Source organism: Pipistrellus hanaki, assembly GCF_964339955.1.
Source record: "Pipistrellus hanaki genome assembly, chromosome: 7".
In the NCBI taxonomy this organism is placed as follows: Eukaryota; Metazoa; Chordata; class Mammalia; order Chiroptera; family Vespertilionidae; genus Pipistrellus; species Pipistrellus hanaki.
This window is the reverse complement of record NC_140509.1, coordinates 58,146,391-58,171,957: the sequence shown is the minus strand read 5'-3', so window position 1 is coordinate 58,171,957 and position 25,567 is coordinate 58,146,391. Positions and strand designations below refer to the sequence as shown.

At 37.4% G+C, this 25,567-nt stretch overlaps 1 protein-coding gene across 5 annotated transcripts in view; it reads left to right on the top strand.

Moving 5' to 3' along the window:
• Window positions 1-25,567, top strand: part of HS3ST5 (heparan sulfate-glucosamine 3-sulfotransferase 5) — a 225,143-nt gene that overhangs the window by 88,603 nt on the left and 110,973 nt on the right. The window contains exon 3 of one of the 5 annotated variants that reach the window (XM_084889303.1): window positions 25,029-25,175. The exons of the other annotated variants lie outside the window; for them this stretch is intronic. The gene's annotated coding sequence lies outside the window, so the exon portion shown is untranslated. The remainder of the gene's footprint in view (window positions 1-25,028; window positions 25,176-25,567) is intronic. 5 annotated transcript variants of the gene reach the window in all.

Below are 25,567 nucleotides of genomic sequence, written 5' to 3'. Positions count from 1 at the left end.
TTAGTGCTCAGGGTTTGTAAAACTTTTCCTAAAGTATGTATGTATTATTATTATTATTTTGTTAATCCTTACTTTGGAGGACATTTTTTTCCATTTATTTTAGAGAGAGTGGAAAGGAGGGAGGAGGGGGAGAGAAGAGCAAGAGAGAAATATCCATGTATTAACTAACCTTATTGAGATAACAATTTTGTTATATATATGTGTGTATCAAATCATGAATATATAACAAAAGAGAGCCACATCAATTGGTTGCCTCCCCAACGTGCCCCAACCAGGATGGAGAATCTGCAACCTAGGTGCATGTCTTCAGGACCAAAATTGAACCTGAGACCCTTGAGGTCTCAGGCCAATACTCTAACCACTGAGCACACCATCTAGGGCTGAAGTGTGTATTATTAATGTAATTTCAACATATTTTAAGGGATTTGAAAATATTCAATTATCTGGTTCATTCACTTTTGCAGAACTATTAGGTAGTTTCATTCTCAGTTATTTAAAATAGCCTTTCAGCAAGGCCTTTTCATCTTAAAGTATTAAACTGATTTGAATATGAGAGTGATAGTTATTACTAGATCAAAATGGTTTTTATATGTAATTCTTCATTTGTGGAATATTGCAACAGAATAAATTTCTCAAGGTTTGCTCTTTATTAAGCACTGGTAATTTTAAATTATGATGATTAATTTCTCAGAAATAGTCTTCATTTCTCGCATCAGATAATACCAATGTGCTTTCAAGAGTTTTCTAACTATAACAGTTTGCTCCATTTGGAGGATAATTTTGTATGTTTGGTTACATTAGTGTTAATATGTCTTTGTTCTTTAGGTCTCCAGTGCACATACGGTTAGTCTCACCATTATTACTACCAGCTGGGGTTGGGCTATGAATTTGTTCATTCTGTCTGAATCCAAAGTAATTAGCTCTTTAGTTTAATGACAATATTTGTTAATGGGTTTTTAGGGCCAAATTCTGCTGTTAGAGAGTGGGTGGTGTATTTAAAGACAGAATCTGGCCCTTATGTTTTAACATAAGCTGCATAATTTGATTTCAAAATGATGGTTTAGGGAGTTTGGAGTAGGAAAACTGACTCTACATTTATCTGAAGTTTCCCAGTTTCAAGAAACAGAAAATGAAAGTGACAATTTATGTAACTGAACAACAATCCCACTGAAAGTTCTCTGATACAGCTATCCTGCATGTGTCATTCCTTACATATTTGGAATAAGAAATGAAATTATAATTCCCTAGCAGACATTAGGTGAATCCTCTTATGTGACAGAGAATAAACATTTTTGATCATTACATTCTTTCCATTGTTAGTGAGATATAATGGACATATAACTTTGTGAATGTTTAAAGTATACAATGTAATGATTTGATACATACATAAGTGTGTGTGTGTGTGTGTGTGTGTGTGTAAAATTGTTATCTCAGTAAGGTTAATACATCAATCACCTCACATAATTAAGAGAGTAGATCTTCAATGCTCTTAACACACACACACACACACACACACACACACACACACACACACACATATATATATATATATAATTGTTATCTCAGTAAGGTTAATACATCAATCACCTCACATAATTAAGAGAGTAGATCTTCAATGCTCTTAACACACACACACACACACACACACACACACACACACCACAAAATGATCATTATATTTTTTAAAGGACTCAGTGAATTGGAAAGGATTCCTGCCTGGAAATCACTGGGGTTCAAGTTCATACTCGATTTCCTGTTAGTGGCATAACCTTGGGGAAATCTCTTGACCCCTCCCTGGGCCTCAGTTTCTTCATCCGAAAAGGAGGACTTTGCACCTGATGATGTCAGTGGGCCCTTCCAGCTCTGATATAACTCTAACTTGCTTTAAAACAGTACTATGAGTAAGGCATAAGGAGAGCAAGGAAAATGCAATGACATGAGCTAACTAAATAAACAAATCATTAAGCTCACTAAAAAGTACTTTGGAGATATTTTCACCTTAAGAACTTTCCTTCAGTGACTTGTATCTTTTATCTTGGAGAAGAGAACTATTTAGAGCACATGTGTCAAACACAAGGCCCGCGGGCCAAATCCAGCCCGCCAGGCCTTGCAATGTGGCCCGCACCGCGCTGTCATCACTGCACTCCGCTGTCAGTTTATGACATTGTCAGTTTATGACTGTTCAGTAAACCATTCGGCCCGAGATTTAGGCTGGATTTTAGATTTTGGCCCCTTCTCTGATTGAGTTCGACACCCCTAATTTAGAGAATTTGATATAGAAGAGACTATAGGATACTCTATTAGAACTTTTCATGGAGACCAATTCTGGCAAAACTTAAAAAAAAGAAAAGCCACATAGTAAAAGTTAAGATATCCAACAGTGAACTAGGAGATCATAAATTCACCATCATTATAGGAAAGAAAGTGGGTACCAAAGGTTGTATAGCAGTCAAGTTTCCTTTCAAGGTACAAAAGCTCGAGGCAAATGTTCTGAACATAGAGGAACCGGGAAATGATGCGATCATGAGCCCTTATTGAGACAACTATTAGGAGACAAATGCCATCAAACCAAGAGGTGACTGTAGAAACCATTACAAAAGGACTGTGAGCATTGGATGTATTTAATTCTAAACAACATCTAAAATAAAATTCAGATCAGGGTAACAGAATAGAGCATCCTATATAATAAAGAGGTAATATGCAAATTGACTGGCATGCCCTCCATAAGATGGCTGCCCCCATGTGGTCACAAGATGGCTGCCACAAGATGGCCAGGAGGGGAGGGTAGTTGTGGGCGATTGGGCCAACACAGGAGGGCAGTTAGAGGTGGCCAGGCCAGAGGACAGTTCGGGGAGACCGAGCCTGCAGAGGAGGGCAGTTGGGGGCAACCAAGCTGGCAGGGCAGGACAGTTAGGTTTGACTGGGCCAGCAGGGTAGGGAAGTTGGGGCAACCAAGCCTGCAGGGGAGAGAAATTAGGGGAGACCAGGCTAGCAGGGGAGGGAAGTTGGGGACAATCTGGCCAGCAGGGCAGCAATTTGGTGTCGATCAGGATGGCAAGGTAGTGGTTATGGGCAATCAGGCAGGCAGGCAAGCCAGCAGTCCCAGATTGTGAGAGGGATCCCAGATTGGAGAGGGTGCAGGCTGGGCTGATGGATACACCCCCCTCTGCACAAATTTTGCGCACTGGGCCTCTGATAAAATATAATATCCGGGAGCACTAAAGCAGCTAACAAAAAGTTGGATACAAAAGAAAGAAGTTGGTGCATATACTACATTAGCTGAGTGTTTTATTATCAATATCTAGGAATATTGAATATCATTTAAACCTGCTAAATCAAAAAGTATAAGCATATCTAAGAGTAGAAAACAAAGATACTAAGAAAGATTACGTTGTTGCCTAACATTTGGTGGCAAAGAATGGGGAGAGAAAGAAGAAAATATATGCTTATTTTTCCATCACATACAATAAGGAAATATTACATAATCTAAAGATGTAAAAGTTCAAGGTTATTATATAAGGTTACAAATGTCATATAAGGATTATTTTATGAACTTACAATTTATAAATTAGAATCAAATTCTAAGCAGTATGCAAGAATTCAGCCAAAACAAAGTTATTCAAAAACTTGAAAATGCAAGTGTAGTAAAAGGTGTTCTAGCAAATGCAACCTGAAGAAATTAGGATTTATATAGTTCCCCCTATCTGCAGGTGTGATGTTGCAAAACATCCAGTAGGTGCCTGAAACCATGGATGATATTGAACCCTATACATAAAGTTTTCTCCTATACATACATATTTATAATTAAATTTAATTCATAAATGAAGCAGAGTAAGATATTAACAGTAACAATTAAAACCAAAATAGAACACTAATAACAATATACTGCAATAAAATTTATGTGAATCTGTCTCTCCCTCTCTTTCTCTCATAACTGATACAGCTACTAAATGACTAATGATCAGTCAGCAAAAGCAGTGTGGATATACTGGACAAAGAACGATTCACATCTTGGGCAGGACAGAGCAGGACTGCTCAATATTTTATCACACTACTTAGGACCTAGCACAATTTAAAACTTATGAATTGCTTTTTTTTTCTTGAATTTTCTGTTTAATATTTTTGGACCAAGGTTGACTGCAGGTAACTGAAGCTGAAGAAAGTGAACTATGGGTAAAGGGGGACTACTGTAGAATCTTAATTTCATAAAAGATGAAAATTAGAGCCAAAATGTTTAGTTAAGGCAAGAGAAACTTTAGAGTGGATGCTTGATGGATATACTACGTAATGAAGATATATAATCATGAATAAATATATTTATGAGCAACCATAGGTGTTTGTTGAGCAAATAAACTTAACTTCTAAAAGCATTCCAAGAAATACCAAAAGTTCATATTTTAGGTGCTGAGCTAAGTTTTAAAACTCATCTTCAGGGTTATAAGGTAACCCTGAATTAAATTAAAATTTCTTTTCAAATTAAAGTTTTTCTATTTTAACAATAATTGAAACTATAACCAAATATTAAGTACTTGATTAATGACAATTTATTTAAATTTATTTAAATCAACCAAAATGGATTATAAGTTCTGTCTCTTTTTGAAGTTCCCCTGGGACCGCTACTATTGATATATGCATTAAATGTATTTGATTTGAAGGACTGAGGAATGTTCGGGTTCCTCACCCAACAAGTATTCACTGAGAATCTGTATTAGATGGTGGGATGTAAATACTTTCTTTATCATTTCCCATATCCATAAGTTTAATGCAGAGTAGGCACTGAATAAGACATACTATTAACACATATAATATACATACATATAAGCATTTGCAGTTTTCAACCTCCCCATAGATAACATTATACATATAAACCAATGAGATATTAAAACTTAGCAACATCTATGTGTGTCTATACACATGTGTGTATGTAAATTGTCTTACTTAATTTTAGAAGTAAAGTTGCCAAGTAGTTTAAAGATTGTGCGTATCACATGAGCCTACTTATATAAAATTGTAGGCGTAGATCCCTGTGTCTATATACTGAGAAAGCTATCTGGAGAGATGTTCAGCAAACTTCTACTTTTTTTCTCTGAACTTTTTCATATTGCAATTAATTAGTAAGTATGGAATTTTTTAAAAACAACAAAGCTACTTAAGTTATTTTAGGAAATAATTCTTTATTTAGTTATCCACACTAATGGGATTAATTAATCACAATCCCTCCCACCTCACTCAAACACATACTGCATCACATCCCAACAGGTATTCCTAACCACAGGATATAATTTCAGAGTTTTTGCAGTGAAGAGGTTTCTGCTGAGCAAAAATCCTAGTTCAATTTAGACACACAGATTATAATAATTTCCCCACCCCCCTCGCAGCAGGTCTCCTGCCTTTGTTTTGCAGATGCCCAAGTTCAGTGGGAAACAACTAGGTAACTTCAGTTCCAGGTTAACACACCCTTCAAGCTCACAGAGGCCCACTAACTTGTGCAAAGCCGATTAGCTTCCCTAGTGAAATGGCATAGAGTTGGATTGCTTTTCTAACGTAATGCCTATTTATAATAAATGCAAAGTTGTTCATGATGGCAAACTTTGTAGAGCATGAAAAATTATGAGTGTCTCCAATGTTTTCTGGCCTAAAATTGTGAAGAAGTAGCATGTATGCCAGCGTGTGACACTCCTATTAAAATAAAGGGATAAAATATTCAGAAATTAAAATGTAATACATTGGCCTTTATGATATATTATTTCAGCAAAAACACTTAAATGAGGCTGTTATACTTTATAGTAGCCATTTCTTCTAGATAGTACAGTTTTTCCAACTTAATGCATTTTCTCCGTTGCAATTTCTTTCCTCTATGAGGCCTCCACCATGTGGGCCACAATTTCCTTATTTTATTTGAGAAAGTTAAGAAAGCTCCAATATTTAAGTCTGCTAATATTCGAGTGATCGTATCTGTATAAATGCAAGTTAAATGGTGTAAACCACACATTATTATAATATAGGTTATTAATATACTGGTATTATCCTTTGAATAAGAAAATTCTAGATGATAGTTTCATCAAGTTGGTTAAAATAGAATAGCTAAGGTGAGGGCCAATATTTTACAACCACAAACTGTTCTATCTTCACCCTCATACTCAACTAATTCATTTTGCTCTTCCATTAGCTGCCCTAGTTTCACGGGTAAGGCACAAAGGAACCAGGCCATGACAACTGTTTTCCTTGTGCCAAACTGAGAGATTGGTTTTTATAATAGAGGGAGTAAATGTCCTGACAAGCCCAAACTAGACTGGCTTGATGTTTGGTTTTTATGCCAAGAACTGTGACTTCAGATGAGAATCAGACCTACACCCAGATGCATTATAATCCAATGCAAACTTCATTCCTTTCTTTGTTCAACAAGTATTTGGTTAGTCACTACTCAGTGCCAGGCTGTTCAAGGACTTGTGATGAATCAGTGAACAAAGCATGGAATTTTTGGGAGTTATGAAGGCAATAAATAATAACCACAAGTGAATTATGAAGTATCATAGAATATGATAAGGAATGAAATAAAGAAAACAGATTAAAGGTAAGACACGGAGGGAATGATCTGACAGGATGCAGAGGGTGGGGCCAGTTCTGGTTCTGTTTGTACAAGCTCTTCTGGCAGATGTTTTGTTGTTTTGTTTTGTGTGATGTTCAGCCTGGCTGTCCGAAAATCAGAATATATGGGTAGAGGTGGAGGATGACTCATTATTAAATGACTGTTGTGCAGATTTTCTGTTACTACTGATAACTTCCATACATTGTCATGTGATACTGACCTTAGATTTTCTCCAAATTAAAACAATCCATTGCATGTGTTTACTAACTTTTAGCTTCCGAGTTCTTGGCCTGGCTTTATTACATATGGTCTAATTAACAACTGCTCTCCAAGCAATGCTGGGGAATTACAAAGAGCTCAAACAATGAAGAATAAAAACTACATTAAAAAATATAAATTTCTTTATGTTTTTCCTGATCGTTTACAATTTATGGAGTAATTTTAAGTTATTATAGTATCACTAGTATATATCTTTGAAAGTGATATTAAACAATGCCAAATTAGTTCAAAAAGACCCAAATGTCCTATCTTATATAATAAAAGCCTAATATGCAACTTGACTGAACGGCAGAATGACCTGTGGAATGACCCGTTGCTATGACATGCACTGACTACCAAGGGGCAGAAACTCAATGCAGGCCCCAGAAGAGGTCCCAAACTCCCCCACCAGTAGCCTCACAGATTGGCCCTGATCGCCGGCCAGGCCTAGAGACCCTACCCATGCATGTATTTTGTGCACCGGGCCTCTAGTAAGAATATATTAACTTTAGAATTAACCTGGATTTTTAAAATATGGACCCTTTACATAATATTCTTACTTCATTCTAAGAAAAATGAGGACTGAACTCTAAATTTGAAAACAGATTTTTAAAAATAACCTATAGTCATTTGTAATTTAGTGATGCCACTTTGAGAATCATTTCATGTTAATAACCACATATATCCCTAACCTCCAATGATTCAGAATCATAGCCTGTTTGAGCTGGAAGTGATCCCAGAAATTCCAGTCCAACTGCCTTTATTTTGCAGGTGTAAAAATTGAGTCCCAAAGAGGGTAATTTGTGCAGGTTAGATGGTATATACAAGTCTAGAGAGCCAGTTAGTGGTAAAACTAGGAGAGGAATCCATCCTTTAAACTCCCAATCTATGTTTTCAGTACATCACTCTACCTGAGATTTTTCCACTGCTCATAATTAAAATAATGTTTCGTTTTAATTGAGAGCTGAACATACTTTTGTATCGCACAAGGCAATATGATTAGTGAGTGTGACTAAGCTTCCAGAATGGATCATTTAATTGATAACTCCTTCAGCACTACCATAAATGACTTTAAAAAAATTAGAATGATCTTTTCAGAATTTTAAAAAAAAATAAATAAATGAAATTATTTATGAAACCATGACTTAACTATTACTCAGTATATAAAGCAAAAATGGAAGACACTGTATTATTTTTCAATGAACTGTGGATGGAAAAAAAATTATAAATAGCAAAGTGCTGAGTTTAGGAAACAGTTTAAGTAACATCTGGGCCCTGGGTTCCTCAGCATCTTTAGGCAACAGTACAGAGTCATGTGAGAACACTTTGAACTCTCACAAGGCAAAATTGTGCAACTCACTGGAAAATAATTTCAGTGGATTTAATAAGGCAGAGAGGCAATATACCCCAACACAAAGAAAAGTATAAAAGACTATCTGCCAAGCCTTGGGAGGTTTGTATGCAAAAAAAAAAAAAAAAAAAAAAAAAAAAAAAAAAAAAAATTAAAGCAATAGCAATTCATTTTCTAAGAGAGTTTTTTAGTTTAAGCATCATAGTACTTCTTGAAATACTGTACATATAGTTCTTGTAAATGGATTCTAAATCTGCCTGAAATGAAGGATAGATCCATGGTTTTATATAATGATAAAATTGGGGTTTCTCATTGCACAGAACAGAATTTTTGTGTGTATTTCCAGGCATATCATTTATTAAACTAATATAATTTACATTTTAAGCAAATTAAAAAGTATGTGTAACATTAGGTACCTGGCTCTAAATGATTGATGAGGATTATTATGGAAAACACCTGTAAATACCCAGGGTCCAGAAGACTTAATGAGTATTTTGTGAACTTAGCAAGGTTTTGATGACTTTGTCTGATAGTGAATGAAGTAAGAACATGAATAATTCACTCAATTTTACTTCTATTATTGTACATGTGTAAATCCTGTTAGACTAAGTAGCTGAAAACTGGATCTTCTGTTTCAATATCCATAGTACAATTCAATTAAGTCTTCTATAATCAGTGAAGTTAGTTGAAAATTATATTTTAAAACTATATCTGGTTCTTATTAATGTGATGGCTAATTGTTAGCATTCTAGCATTATGCACTTTGGATTAATGTTTTATTATTTTATAACAATAACCAAAAAGTAAGATGTTTAAAAAATATAAAGCTAATATTTTCAGATTACCAATTGGGAAAACACTAAAACTAACTAATTTATGCTTATTTTTGATTGATTGAGTTCATTTTGTCTGAAGCTTTAGTGATGTCCTTGGAAATTTCTATCGCCTTTTTCTTCCTCTCCCCCCTCCATGAATATTTATGTGATTTATAAGGCAGCAAGTTTTTTTGCATATTCCTTTCCCAAAGGAACTTTTTTTTCTCCATTTTTAATTACTTCATAGATGAACTGTTCTCTGATAACCAAGGGGATTAATGGGCCAAACTTCCCATGTATGTAAACCTATGTGGACCAAGAGTGTGTTACTTTGCCTCTTGGGCTGAGTAAAATTGAACTGACCTTTACCTTTCATTGTCTTTTTATACATTATGTAAATCGGTAATAATAAAAGTAATGTGATTGGAAGTATGGTTTGACAGACAGTATCAAGTAATATGATATCCAAATACTTATAAGCTAGGAATAGTGCCTCGGGCAATACATTTATTATAACTATTTGCATTTCACATTGTTGTCTAGAGTTCAGAATTACATAATAAATCACTCACTGTGAAAAGTAGAATTGTCTGAGAAACATTCTACTAACCATTCTAAGGATAATAAAGAAATGCTAAAGGTAGTTTCCTCACGCAAAGGGCTTTCCATCTATTTGGGGAAGTAAAGCACTGAGGCATAAGAAATAAGATAAGTGAAGAGTTAATAATGAATAGAAATCTCTATATGGATGACATGGCTGTTATAAATTCTCTTTCTATATCTCATGTGTAACTCAGTTCAGTGCATGCTTTTCAGTTCAGAAGCTTAAGTTTAAAAAACAAGTTCAACAAAAGTTGTATTCATGTTTTGACAGCAGAGTATATGTTCTAATGCTTTGGGTTCTGGACATAGGGAAGTTAGGTGTTTAAATCTTAATAGGGATCAGCCCTGGTCCATTAGGCTCAGAAGATAGAGCATTGGCCCTCAGGCTGAAGGGTCCTGAGTTCAATACTGGTTGCAGGCTCCATCCCTGGCCCTGGTTAAGTCACTTGTGAGAGGCAACCAATCCATGTGTCTCTCCCACTTTGAGGTTTCTCTCTCTCTGCCTCTCCCCCTCCCTTCCACTCTTTCTTAAAATTAATGGGAAAAAATATCCTCAGGTGAGGATTAATAAATCTTAATAGGGATCAAATAATAAATGCATTCTCATGCTAGGCCTAAATAAGGCATTGCTTTCCCGGTTTCTCCATAGCAAGCTGACTAAATCCAGCTTATGCCTAGCTCATCAGGAAATGGCATCTTTTCCTTCAAAACTTTATACTTATTTAGAGGCTTACTAGCCTTCAACCAAATCTTTCTCCTTCCCAAAAGCAACAAAATTTTTAGCACTGAGGTTTTCAGTATTGTTTAGTTTCAGAAGAAAAGCATTTCTACCAATGTATACAGTAAATGTTAAGGACATTTATCACAGACTAAAACTGCTTAGTTCTTCAGGTAACGAAATAAAAATATTCTTTTTTATTTTGTTTTGCACCTTGGCATTGAGATCCATCACTATGGGAAGCAAAATATTTTTTTTTAATGTAGGTAGCATAACATGTATTAGAATTATACAGAAAGATAACTTGGATATTTAGACTAATCGTAAACACATTTTAATGTGGGAGAAAAAGAAGTCTCATTATGTTCATGTTTGTAGGAGAGCCATCCATGACTGGATTTCCTGATCACATACAAGGTAATACAGAATAGCAACCGAGGTGAACTTTGGAATTGGAATGACTAAATCCAAATCCCTGTTTCTGCTATTTTTCACCTATGTGAGTTTAGGCACTTTCAACTCACTATCTTAATTTCTTTATATGTAAAATGAAAATGATGATATCACCAACCTCTTACGGTTATTGTAATTAAAGTGGATGATTCATATAAAGTGCTTAGGATGGCTACATAGATACAGACTACTAGTGCTTCTGCTCTCCACATGGCCTCTGCTGTTTTCTCAAAAATGAAATCTGCCATACATTACTTTGAACCCTAAATGTTCCTTTATTTTCACTGTCTCCATTGACTTAAAAAAATGAAAGAAGTATTAGTATGTAACTTAATATAATCTACTTATCTAAAAACCTAATATGCAAATTGCCCCCTCAAAAGTTTGACTGGGAGACCAGTTTTGACTGGGAGACCAGAAGTGACTGGATTGCTCACTTCTAAACTGATCACCAGGGGGCAGCACAGAACAAAGGGAAGCCCTAATTGGCCCTGATCTCCAGGCAGGCCTAGGGCCCAACCTGTGCACAAATTTTGTGCACCAGGCCTCTAGTTGTATACAACTATATATCCTATACACATAAGCATATAGGAATTGTGAAAATATTCAAGATTGATTAATAGAACACTTGCATTCTCAGGATAATGGTTCCTTTAAATCTGCAGCTTTAGAACAGGATTTAAATGGGAATCCAATGGCTTTGTCATCATAACCACATAAAAGGTCTGGCAAGATGTGTAAATTTGGGCATATGGGCATGGTTGGCAAGGCCTTTGAGTTAAAATTTAATCCACCCAACAAGTTGTTGCATCTAAACAGTGCCTGGAAATGTTTGCATTTTATTGCATGCTAGTTGGCTCTCCAGCTAAACCACTCATGAATGAAGAACACGGGCTGTCAGAGAGTGCGGGGCAGGAGATGCTGTCCCTCCAGATTGTTGAGCAGCTGGAATGACTCATGCTTAACTGCCACTTGACAGCTGTCCATCAGCTTTATCATGAAAAGAGCTTTGTTGAAGCAGGAGAACTACCCTGGTACCCAAACTTCTCTCCCACTCTCCACTGCTCTGAGCAGCCAAGAAATCCTGTTCTAGCTAAACGATGAAACCTTCTAAATTGAGGGAAGGATTCTTTAAGAACACTGCACTTTCATTTTTTTTAAAAAAAAAAAGGGAGGATGAGCCCTAGCTGGTTTGGCTCAATGGGTAGGGTGTTGGCCTGCAAACTGAAGGGTCATGGGTTTGATTCTGGTCAAGGGCACATACCTTAGTTACAGGCTCAATTTCCTCAACCAATACATGTGTCTCTCTTACTCCCACTTCCTTCCATTCTCTCTAAAAAAGTCAATGAAAAAATGTCCTCAGGTGAGGATTAACAACAACAACAAAAATAAAGGTGGGGAAGAGGGTTCTGTTCTTTGTTTCTGGACACTTCTGAAAGTGTTCTGGGCAGACTAAAAAGTTGATCAACAACCATTTTGGCTGAATAGACTACATGCCTGAAAACACTTGCTCATTTTCTACAATAGTTCCCTTTTGTCAACTATGTTGTGAGACAAAGGATATGAAATGAAAAGATATAACTGTGTCTACTGTTTGTGGACATGTTGATGAGTGGAATCTTCCTTTGAGCAAAGATTAAATGTATCATTGGAATGCCTTCTGATCAGTATCAGTGAAGGTCTATTTACTATTGTGGGCTCACAGAGTGTGAAAAAAATTGACAGTCTGTATCATAACTGAAGGTGCATGCATTTATAATATGCTGATTTTATTTGTGCACTGCTGCAGTGGGCTTTGCCAGACGTTTTGAAGAGACTGCTGCAAGTTAACAAATCGTTTGGCTGCATGCATGATTTGATTTACTTCAGGGTCTAGCCAGTGCATTCAGCTTTATATGTTATCCTAGCAGAACATTATTTATTAATGTGTTCTTCATGCTTTATTAAGCCTAATGTCAAAACACCTCTGTGGGACCTACTAGGCATGTTTTCTCTTTGTGGAAAGGCCTCCTAAAGAAAATGAAAAATTATTCAGCACTGTTCCAGTTAAAACCCAACAGACATCAGTTCAATTTCTCTTGAACCTGTCAGGTGATGTATCTGAGTCTTTGTGAAAAGTATGCATCTGATGCAGTGTGAACTGGAATCCAAGAAGGCCCTCCTTCAGATGTCAGTAATTCAAGTCCCTTCAAAACAAAGCAAAGCTCCTGTGGGCCCACAGGATGGGGGACCCTTCAGTAAGCCAAGCTAGCAGTTCAGCGGAAGGGGGGAAGCACAGACTCAGTCTCTACAACAGCAGTGAGGAATTACAGACTTCTGCAGATACAGTAAATTGAGATGAGTAACAAAAAGAAATAACAGGACATCTGAATCCCAAGGGGAGTGGGCACAGTTCTGAACCATGCTGGGAGTTAGCAGTAGGGGCTAGTGGGAAAGGAGACTAAGGAAAACAGCCAGTGGGTATAAAAGCCCACAAAAGGCATGCACCTGTCAGCTGAGGAATCTCCTGGCTTTGTGGAGGAGGGATGGGAATCAGCAGGGCCAGACAGGTCATGGTAACGGAAAAACACAGGCAACTGGGTATATCAGGATGGGTGAGGGCTAGCATCACGGTTGGAGACATCCGACACTCTCCTCAGTCACTTGTAAGGAGAAACAGAAGAGGAACCAGCCAGGGCTCGGGATCCCAGACAAGGAGATTCTGTGCTGGGTTTCTTAACAGAAAGCTCCAGGACAGAAACCAAGGTATGAGAGAGGCCAAGAGTAATTATTTTAGCTCAGTGTTCTGTGCGAGTGTCTGGGACCCACCCCTCCCACAGAATTGATGAGGTCTTTGGTAAGAAGATGCAACAAGTCATGCTGGATACTGTGTCTGCCCTTTCTGCTGGCCACCAGGTGTCTGCGTGTCATCATTACCACACAGGTGGGAGCTTCAGTGATTCCTGCTCTCTGGGCCCAGAGGAAAGGGGCTCACCCATCGCATCTGCAACAAAGTTTTCTGTCTTACTGTTTTGCCGATTTGCTCTCTAAGTTTCATAAAACTTTGTCACTGTAGCACACAGCTCAGTATTTAATTATGTTGGTGATTGTTTCTGATGTGTGGGTAAATAGTAGTCACTGAGATCCCATCGTACGCAAGACACAATTGGAAATAAGAACATCCGGGCAACAAATCTCTCATGAAACTTACAGCAGGATGAGGAAATATGCTTGTACAAATGTAAAGATATTATAAGGCAAAAACATTTTCAAGGGCATGAAAGATAAGGAGAAACTGAGGAAGAGTCACAATTAGGAGGAGACTAAGGAAAGGCGTGGGAACACAATGCAATATGAGCTCCTGGACCAGAAAAAAAGTACATTCCTGAAGAAACTGGCGAAATCCAAATAAACTCTAAAGTTTGGTTTTACCTATTGTACAAATGTTAATTCTTTCACTTTGGTTATGTGAGATTAACTTTAGGAGAAACTAATTAAAGGATATAATGGGAACACTCTGCAACTTTGCTATACGTTTAAATTCATTTCAAATTAAAAGTTAAAAAGTGAGAAATCCTATAGGGAAGCTTCAGATGAATATATTTACATGTCCTGAGAAATAAAACACTTCTAGTTGATGAGATAAGGTAAAGCTTCCTAAAGGGGCAGCTGACATCCAAGAATAAGATAAGCGCCGAAACCAGTTTGGCTCAGTGGATAGAGTGTCGGTCTGCGGACTGAAATGTCCCGGGTTCGATTCCGGTCAAAGGCATGTACATTGGTTGTGGGCACATCCCCAGTAGGGGGTGTGCAAGAGGCAGCTGGTGGATGTTTCTCTCTCATCAATGTTTCTAGCTCTCTATCTCCCTTCTTCTCTGTAAAAAATCAATAAAATATATATTTTTAAAAAAGAATAAGATAAAGGACATTTCCAGGGACAGAAAACAAGGTGAGTAAAAGCATTCAAAGAGGACAGGGGGGATACTTCTGGGAAGAAAAGCAGTGTAAGTAAAATAAAGAGCATGATAGCCCACTAGGAAGGACTTGGTCTTTTGTTTACAGACAAAAAGAGAGGCAGGAAGTTGTAGGGCACATGGAAGAAGATTAGTAAGCCATTTGATTTGCTTGAGTTCACCACACATGAAGTGAGGCTGTAAATGGGAGACAAAGATGAGTTGGAAGGTCATAGAGATAAAATTGTGAGGCAAGGTTCTGACCTGCCTCTCCTATGCACAAGATAGACTGGGACATGTTTCATCTTGTTTTCCAGCAGACTACAAGTGCTTTAAAACTGCAGTTCTGTCTGATGTTGAGATATCTGGGAACACGTATACAGAGAAAATACCCCACACTGGAAAGCTATGAAGAAAAGAGAGGAAACTGCAGAAAAGCTTGAAATCTGCAGGTTAGAGAATAAATACCTCAGAGAAAGGCTAAAAGGACAGATATATTAACCAGCACGAAGGCTCTACTGACCTATTGCCATGGTCAAGTTAAGGGTGTTAGATACACAAGGCCATATATTTGGAGTTGGCTGCTGTTGTTTAAATGCTTGGCTACAGATAAAATCAAGAGAGATTTATTTAACAGAATTACAAATTAATATGCCTAAATTAAATAGAAGAGTATTAAAAGTGAAATGATACTAGAAATTCTCTATGTGTGAAAGCATTTATGATCCAATTAATGTACTTCTTAATAGGAAATAATAAACTGCCACTGCCATTTTGTTTTTCCCACCAGGACTTGCAGAATATGAATGTCAGTGGCATGATTTTTAGGATTCAAAAGAAGGAATGGTAAATTACAGGGTGCTCATTACTCTGGAGCAGGAAGTGAGAAAAGAGCAATAAGACACCAACATCACCATGTATCTCTGTGTGTATCCTAACCCCATGGCAGGAGCTACCTCTAAGGAAAACATATCAGGAGTTTGGAATATCCACCATGACCATGACTACTATATTTGCAGAAGTCCAAGCCTACCCTCTGTGGGAGAGGCTCTGTGCCTCTTGGAGACTAACTCCACATACAACTATCGCCCCATCTGATTTCTATTAACTCCTACCACTACTGGTTGATACCCATCAAGGAGCCTGGTTATAAGTGAACAGCTTACCTGTTAGCAAACCGCTCTGATCTGGGATTAGTAACCACAGCCATGCCTGAAATATCGCACTCTGGTTGCCATTTCTCACAAAATCACTCCAAAGTGTGACAATATGTCTTTCAATCATTTTTCCCTTAAGGCTGCACAACAATGTGGAACAAATGACATGTGCACATGTCCACTAGAAGGTGTGTGTTTTATGTTTTAGCCATTAGCCATCACTTTGTGAGATCTTTCAACAATTCCAAGGCCTGTGAACGTCCAGAGTCTATTTTGAATTCGACTTGGTTTTTCTCTCTTAGTCTATCATGCCAAGTGTTATTCTGTACCACCATGTTGTCATAAATGGAAACAATTTTCCATCCTTTTGTGTAACCCAAGAATGAAAGCTGGTTACTAACACATTTTCTCCTAACATATATAAAGCTAAATACTTGTCTGAGTAAAAGACATCTTTATTTTAATAGACTATGGCATAATATTAGGAAACATATTCATGAGACTCATAAAAAATTCCTAAAGTTAATAGAAAGGAATATTTGCATCGACATCATATAAAATACTTTCATAATTGTATCTTCAATTTTATTATTGTCAAAGAGCTTCTAGAATGAGTCTTAGGGAACCAATGGTTTTCTTGACACCAAATTTGCAGATAGCATGGATAACTCATGTAATGGAAGCTAGAATCAAGACCCAGGAAGACCTCCATTTGGCTACAACACTGGGCCAAATCCGGGAGATAAAAATTAAATGTGCATAAATGTAAAGTCCTATCCTCCAGTTCAAAAAAAATGTATTGGAAATAATTTTAAAGAAACACACATGAACAATTCTAGGCACTCCTTTAATTACTAGTTCAGTATAAGTTAGAGATGTGATATAATTGCCCAAAAGAGTTGATAAGATCTTAGACCCAATTCGTAATAACAACATGTCCGGAGCAAAGAGAATGATGGTTTTTCTTCAACTCAGGTGAGCACACCCACAATCCAGCCAGCAATGTCACATTATGTTTGTTTGTTTTTAATATATTTTATTGATTTTTTTTACAGAGAGGAAGGGAGAGAGATAGAGAGCTAGAAACGTCTATGAGAGAGAAACATCGACCAGCTGCCTCTTGCACACCCCCTACCAGGGATGTGCCCGCAACCAACGTACATGCCCCTGACCGGAATCGAATCTGGGACCTTTCAGTCCTCAGACCGACGCTCTACCACTGAGCCAAACCGGTTTCGGCCACATTATGTTTTGAGAGCCCCACTCTAACTGGAACATAGGCAATGTGTTCAGAGTAGAGCACCAAGGACTATCAAAGGGCTAAAGAGCACCCTGAGGAAGAGAACATTTCACCAGAAGGAGCTAAGCTATAGTGGAGAACTAAAAACTGTCTTCAGTGTTTGAAGGCTGCCATGGAGACATGAGCACAGGCAAAGGGCAGAACAAGGAGAAAAGGGTGGAAGACACAAGTATTTACATCTTGTCTCTAACTATGGCTGAAATGCCCAGCAGGTAGCAAGGTGTCCCTCAGTTGGCAAAGGTCTATCACGGCTTATTGCAAGTGCTAAGGGTCTCTAAATGTAGTTGGTCTAAGTCAGTGGTTGGCAAACTCATTAGTCAACAGAGCCAAATATCAACAGTGTGACAATTGAAATTTCTTTTGAGAGCCAAATTTTTTAAACTTAAACTTCTTCTAATGCCACTTCTTCAAAATAGACTCACCCAGGCCTTGGTATTTTGTGGAAGAACCACATTCAAGGTGCCAAAGAGCCACATGTGGCTCGCGAACCACAGTTTGCCGACCACGGATCTAAGTGATTTTGGTGCCTAGTCTCTCTGAAGGGCCACGATTCTTGGTACCTCCTAAACCTAGACCTCAATTCCATAGAAGTTGTCCAGACCATAACAGAGTATAGTATATGTTCTTAAAAACACATCAGAGGGTCCATTTGCTTTCTGGAAATGTAATGAAATATCAATTTATCTTTTACAATAAACAAAGCACTCTAATAAGTTCTTGTCATATTAGTTTGTGTTCATGGTGCCACTGCTTAAGCTAGAGAAGTGCTAATCATTTTCTTGTCCATCATTTTCTCAGAACCCAGAGCAGCTGCTACAATGGCTAACATAAACTAAAATCCTTTCGGACACAAATTGTGATCACAGATTTTTAAATGCATTTTCAGTTGTTCATTTAATTGAGGTCCAAGACTACAACAGGGTTTTGCCTGCAAATTATGCAATGGGAGCATGGACTCTACATGGAGGGGCACACAGAAAAATGGAGCTACAGAATCCCTTCTGCTCCTATGAAACTTTCATTCCCTAATTTCAGTTTGTAATTACTACTAGTAATGAATATTTTACCTAAGCATTTTATCAACCTTTCCATTTTATTCCATCTGGTCCACAACACAATATTTACATTTTTATCTTACTTTTTCCACCTTGGTCTTTCATAGGAAAATTAGAGACGATGAGCAATCTGGGCATGATGTCAAAATTGTATTAGAATAATAGGTTTCATGGATTTTAAAGATATATTGAAAGTTCCCTCTATGTTATTACTTGAGAATTACCTTGAAATGAGAAAATAACTTGAACTTGATGCCAATGCTCAACAACACATCATCGTTCATTTTTCTTCTCCATCCTTTGCTGTCCCCCTTGTCTGCTTTGTTTTCTTTTTCCCTCCTCATTTCCAATCAATAAATATTTGAAGTTATATTCATCTATTGATATTTCCAATTTGCATGCCAATGTCTACTATAAAAGATTTCAAAAGTAAAAATTGGAACAGGGACAAGCAATTTTCATCTTCTGCTTAACATTCTTTTCACTAAAATAAGTATCCAGAATTTGAATACCAAATTGTTTGTTCTAGGACTACTTAGTGAGTTGGCAAAAAGAAAGACAATACTCAATAGGAAAGCTGAGAGAATGCAGGAAGGAAAAATATGTGGAAAGAGCTTTAAAAGGGAGAAAATTGGGTCAGAAAAAAAAAATCTTGGAAATTATGCGTAAGGAAGGTGATGATAGACTTCTTTTAGTAATAAGCAAACTAGGAATATATATTTTTAAGAGTTAAATATATAATTATAATTCTCAAAACAAAAACAGTGCCAAAATTTAACATGTGCTTAATAAAACTTTGCTTAATTGAATTGAATTTTCTGTAGAGGGTGTATTGTCTCATTGAAAATACAGAATGTAGGACAGAACATTATACACATTTCAGTTTAGCAATAATGAAGTTATTCTGAAAATCTGTACAGCTCATATGACTCCCTTACCCACAATTCCAACTAACTGTAACTGGATAAAATCTGCCATTTATACTCCAGTAATTGTTGTGATTGCTTGTGGATGTTTTTTATATTTTTTTTATTGATTTCAGAGAGAGAGAGGGAGAAGGAGATAGAAATGTCAATGATGAGAGAAAATCATGGATAGCTGTCTCCTGCACACCCCGAGCCTGGGACCATCCTCCTTTCCCTCCCCTGCATGTACCCCGGCTGGGAATTGAACTGTGATCTCCTGATTGATGAGTTGATGCTCAACAACTGAGCTGCTTGTGGATATTAACCCTATCCTCCCTGTTTGCCTTTAGTTAGACCCATTGCATTTTTTGCCCACGAAAATTTACTGGACTTATAGTATAGCTCTGTAACCACCATATTTGATAACTGAACATTTAATCCAAAGCAATCTCTGATCTTTAAAAAGTAATAAAATTAATACTATCTTTTTCATCAAAATTTGTAATTTATAAAGCACTTTGCCTAAAATCCTATAAAGTAGTTAAAACAGGGATACCCTTTGCAAAACTGAAAACACTAAAGCTCAGAGAAATTTAAAATAATCAACTGGTGGCACAGGCACATGAAAAGATGCTCAACATCAGTAATCATCAGGGACATGCAAATCAAAACCACAAAACATTACCTCACGCCTGTCAGAATGGCTATTATCAAAAGGTAGAAAATAACAAGTGTTGGCGAGAATGTGGGGGAAAGGGAACCCACATACATCGTTGGTGGGAATGTGAAATGGTGCAGCCACTATGGAAAACAGTACGGAGTTTCCTCAAAAAATCAAAATTAGAACTACCTAATAATCCAGCATTTCTACTGATGGGTATTTATCCAAAGAAAATGAAAAAACACTAATTTGAAGAGATAATCTGTACTCCCATGTTCCTTGCAGCGTTATTTACAATAGCCAGAATAATGGAAGCTACCTAATTGTCCATCTACAGGTGAATGGATAAAAAAGATATTATACACATATACAATGGAATATTAGCCACAAAAAAAGAATGAAATATTATCATTTGCAATAGCATGGCTGAACCTAGAGAGTATAATGCTAAATGAAATAAGTTAGACCAAGATAAATACCTCTTATATGTGGAATCTAAAATATAAAACAAATGCTTAAACAAAACAGAAAAAGACTCTGACACAGCAAATTGGTGGTTACCAGAGAGAGGGAGGGAGAGAGAGAGAAAGAGAGAGAGAGAGAGAGAGAGAGAGAGAGAGAGAGAGAGAGAGAGAGAGAGAGAGAGAGAGAAGTGCAGCAGTCTAACCTGACTAGATCTCAGGGTTTGGACTTCCTACTCTGAATGCTTGACATACCAGCAGGAGCAGAAGTCAACTTCACCATTACTGTCCTTAGGGGCCCACTGGACTGCTCTGATGCAGCTCTTTGTGCTCGCGTATTTCTAATGAAGTGTTCTAGACCCTGTAGCAGAGATTTGATTATTTTTGTTTTAATATCAACTGGTACCATTTGTCTACAAGGAAAAACATTTCATTCACAATATTTATCACCTTGTCTCTGGTTTCATTGTTGAAAACTACCTCTACTTTTTAAAAACAATTTGCATTGCCCTGGCCGGTGTAGCTCAGTTGGTTGAACTTCATCCCATGGATCAAAAGGTTGCTGGTTTAATTCCTTATCAGAGCACAGGCCCAGGTTTGGGGTTCAGTCCCTGATTGGGGCACTTGTGGGTGCGATGTTTCTCTCTCACATTGATGTTTCTCTTTCCTCCTCTCCTTTCTCTCTCAAATCAATAAAAACTTTTTATTAATAAAATATCAGGAAACAATAATAATAAATCGAAAAATTATAAAAGGAAAGCTTGTATAGCTAAAGGTTAATGCACTCTAAGGGACAAAGACATAAAGCCACCAGTGCTGGGCAAGAAAAATGTGTGGCAATGGAAGTCTGCAATGTGATTTACTCGGCTGCCTACTATATAGGAGAATAAATTCTATAATCTTGCCAAAACCTGAGGGAAATGTGAATTAAATAGCAATAAATAACCTTATTGGGAAGAGCTGAATGTGATATACTGTTTCCTCCATCCTTTATACAGAAAAATTTCCCATTGATTACAGCATCAGACCCAAAGTGGGCTGGAGACGAGGTAATTTTTAATGCACTTAGTGTCCCGTCTGCTCTTCTGCCACAGCCTCTTACACTGTGAGCAGGAAGGTCAGGCTGAAGCTATGTATGCAGCTCCAACCTCTGCAGCCTCTTCTGGGATTAAATAAACTTCACTGCTAGTTTTCTCTCTGCCGTTTCATTAATATTCTCTTGCTGCTTAGAAGTCAGTGGTATATTTTTATTAATATTGAATGTTTAGTAACATCTTAATTGCTCTTATTTGACTGTTTTAAAGTTACAAGTACATTTTCTAACCCTCACAATATTGCTTTGGGATAAGAAGGGTATTATTTTTTCTATGTGCTGTAGTTGAGAACATTCAGATCTAAAGTAGTTATGTGACTTGCCCAATCATAATATAGTGAGTAGGTGGCCAATCTGGGGCTAGATATCAGGGTTTCTGCATCTTAATGTTTAGTTAATAAGAATGTTGTCATGTGAATTATTACAATTGACTATGATAGTTTCATTTCTGCTGAAATGCCTAGTTCTATCGTATTTTTATATTAAAGAATATCATAGACTACTAAAATGCAATTTGCTTGCTTCAGTCAAGCAGTTACTCCTTTATTAAAATTTTCTGAGTGTCTGATTTGCGCACCAGGAGGAAAAAAGGAAAAACATAAGCAACTATCCTCAAAGAGTCCAGAGTCCAGAAGGGAAAGCAGATAAACACATATGCTCCCTTCAATACCAAAACCATTTATGATATGATAATAAGTAAATAAAATGTGTTAGGTTTGTGTCCTCCCCTCCCCCTCATTATAACAGGAAGCTCTTAAAACTGTGGGAATTTCCTAAGCGATAAGAGTGTCCCATTGTCTGCTAAGGAGGAGAAGGAGCTAAAAAAACCAATCATGTGAGAGGATTAGAATTTTCAGCCCAAACTTCCAATGTCTCATCAGGGGAGAGGGGTACAGATTCCAATAGCCAATGACTTTAGTCGGTCATTCCTGTGTATGAAATTAAAAACTGTGAAACAGTGAGGTTAACAAGCTCAGTGATGTGCTGAGGTGGCACAATGGAGAGGGATGGAAGCTCTGCACCACATCCCACCCCATACCTGCTCTAGGCATCTCTTCCACATAGTTGATCCTTTATAATAAACCCATAATCACAAATGCAGTGTTTACCTAAGTTCTGTTTGTCATTTTAGCAAATTTTGAACATGGAGTGTGCAGACCCCAGGCAGACAATGTGGTTAGCTGGGCAACCGGGGACTTTAGCATTTGAGGTGAGGACAGTCTTGTGGGACTGAGGCCTTAACTTGGGGGGAATCTGTGCTAAATCTGGGTAGTGTTAAAATTGAATAGAATTGTAAGGACATCTAGTTGGTATCAGAGAATGGAGAATTGGTTATTATTTGCAAAAAACAAGCATCATTGCTCATCATGTCCTTCTCAAAACACCCTGAATGTGCCTTAAGGCTTTGAGAGTGTATAGAGTCACTGTGTTGTGTATTTACCAATAACTGGTAGTGTGGCCCCCAAAACTGTGCTAATACTATTCTGTGTAGCTATGTATTTTTTCTTATAAAAGTGTTTTTAAATAAATTGATGTATTTTGATGTTGTTAACATGATAGCCCAGTGCTATATCAAGATAGCAAAACTGAAGACTTACTCTTTATTTAGGTACTAGAGACCTGGTGCATGAATTCATGCACAGGTGGCGTTCGGCTGGCCCGCCCTGATGATTGCCGATCCAGCCAGGCTAGAGGAGGAAGTGGGGAGAGGGGATGTGGTAGGTCAGCTGCCCCTGGGGCTGCAGGAGGTCAGCCAGCCCCACTCCTGATCTGGGTGGGGATTGATTGGGGGTTGGGCCAGTTCAGGGGAGGGGCTGTAGGAGGTTTGGGGTCTGATTGGGGCCCTGATTGGGCCGGTTGGCTGCCACAGTGGGTTACATGGCAATTGGTTGTTTCAGTCATTCTGGTTGCTTGGCTTTCATATATATAGAGAGAGATAATTGATATATAATCTTATACTGTTTATATTATTTTAGGTATACAACATAGTGATTTGACATTTTGTACCTTACAATGTGATCACCCTTCTAATTCTAGTAATCATCTGTAACCATGTAAACTTATCATAATATTATCAACTACATTGCCCTTTGTCTTTTCACCCATCTCACCTCACCCTGCCTCTGGTACCCATGCTTTTTGTCTCTGTTTCAATGAGTCTGTTTTTGTTTTGTTTGTTTTGTTTTGAGATTCCACATATACGTGAAACCATACGGTATTTGTCTTTCTCTGCCTGACTTACTTACTGAACATAATACCTTCTTATAAGGTTCTCCCTCCTCCCAACTGGTGAGCGGAGTTATGATATTACTGGCACCTGTCACAGAGACATCTCCAAGACATTGAGCCATCAATCAGCGCCTGCCAAAGTGTCCTGGAGCCCACCCCTTCCTGTTCTGCCCTGGGTCCAATCCTCTCCTGTTCCTCCCCTTAAAAGGACCCCCAGACCAGCCACGTGCTGCTGATCCTCCATGTCCAGGTGGCAGCCCTGCTGGGTCCATGCCCCCTCCCAACTCCTTCAATTCTGATTTCTCTACCTCCGTAATGAGTCCCACTCATTACTGGGGAATAAACTTTACTTTAAAACTCCTGGTGGTCAGTTTCCTACGCCTCAAACCTTACACTTCTGTCATCAATGCTGTCACAAATAGCAACATTTCATTCTGACTATTGCCGTGCAATATTCCATTGTATATAAATATATCACATCTTCTTTATTCATTTATCTATCGATGGACATCTAGGTTACTTTCATAACTTTTAGTAATATAGTTTAATTAAATATTTAATAAGCTTAGAAATATAAATGTAAATTTTAGTTCACTATTAAAACTTAGTTGAATTCTTTGGAAAGACTTAATGAAGGTAAATTGCTATAAAAGAAAAAAAAATCCTGTCAAAGTGGAAATGGACAAGACAACTCTAAAAGGCTGAAGAAAGATATTTTAATCTTGAAAAACTAAAAATAAAATATATCCAGCCCTAGGATATAAAATTACCAAATAATTACTTTAAAAATATATTTACAGAATTGTTTTTTTAAAACCAGTTGTGTAAATATGAGTTACAGTATTAAAAAAATTAATGTGTAAGAATAAATCAGAAGAAATGAAACTGTAATTTGTAAATGATGAAATATTTGTGACTTAGCGAGAAATAACAAAAGGAAGAGCAATAACCGGACCCACTCTCAGAAAACACCTGGGGGGTGGGGGGGCAATGGTAAGATATGTACATATAATACCTTAATAATAAAAAAGGGGGGGGGGAGAAAACACCTTGATTCTCTTTCAAAGAAAGATTCCTATGTTTTGAATGAAAATGAAACATATAAAGTGTAAATTAATTGTCAAATTCTCACGTTAGCCAACTTTTTCAGTTAACCAGCCAACCATTGGTTCTAGTTACAAAATGAAAAAAAAGAGGGGGACAGGGCAGAAGTCTCTACCCTAATTTTCAGCAGGAAGAAAACTGTTTTTAATTTTTATTTGTCTTTATAATGGTGAGCTCTCCGTGTCAAATAACGATAAGCATTTGCATTTCTTTTCTATAAGACTTCTAGGGCTTTTAATTTGCTTGTGTGCATTATAAAACTCCAAGGGAGAAATACGTTTTTGCAACATTTCTCAAATATATTAACCATAGAACTTTTTTTTTCTTTCTTTCTTCCAATGGAGTATCTCAGAGGACCAGTATTCCACACATTCACACACTGGAAAATGCCCTGCTGACCTGCAAGAGACCTGACCAAGAGTGGTGCATTTATTTTGTTCTGGTACCTTATCCTGTGCCTGCATCACTTATAGTGATAGTCACCAAAACAGGTCATTCATGCACTTGCATTTTTAGTTTTTTGCATTTCCCCCCTTTTTATTTTTGTGTATGGGATATTGCTCTTTTCTCCTGTTAACTTTAGTGCTTGATATGCTATTTTTATGTTCCTACTTAATGTATTTGGCTAAAATATAAACATTCTATGTCCTTAGTTTATGCATGAATATTTTACGATTTTAATATTTTTACCTCTACTGTTACTCTCTCAGTTCTACTTCTGGATAGTTGCCCAATGCCTTGGAAACACCTGGGTATCTATAATACTCTAAATCACATATGCTGTTTAAGTCAGTAAAAATATTTGTTGTTCTGAAAGCAAGCGTTTATGGGCCAATTCCTCGTTCAAGGGCACTGAGTCCTTGGGATCCTGCTCCTGAGACAT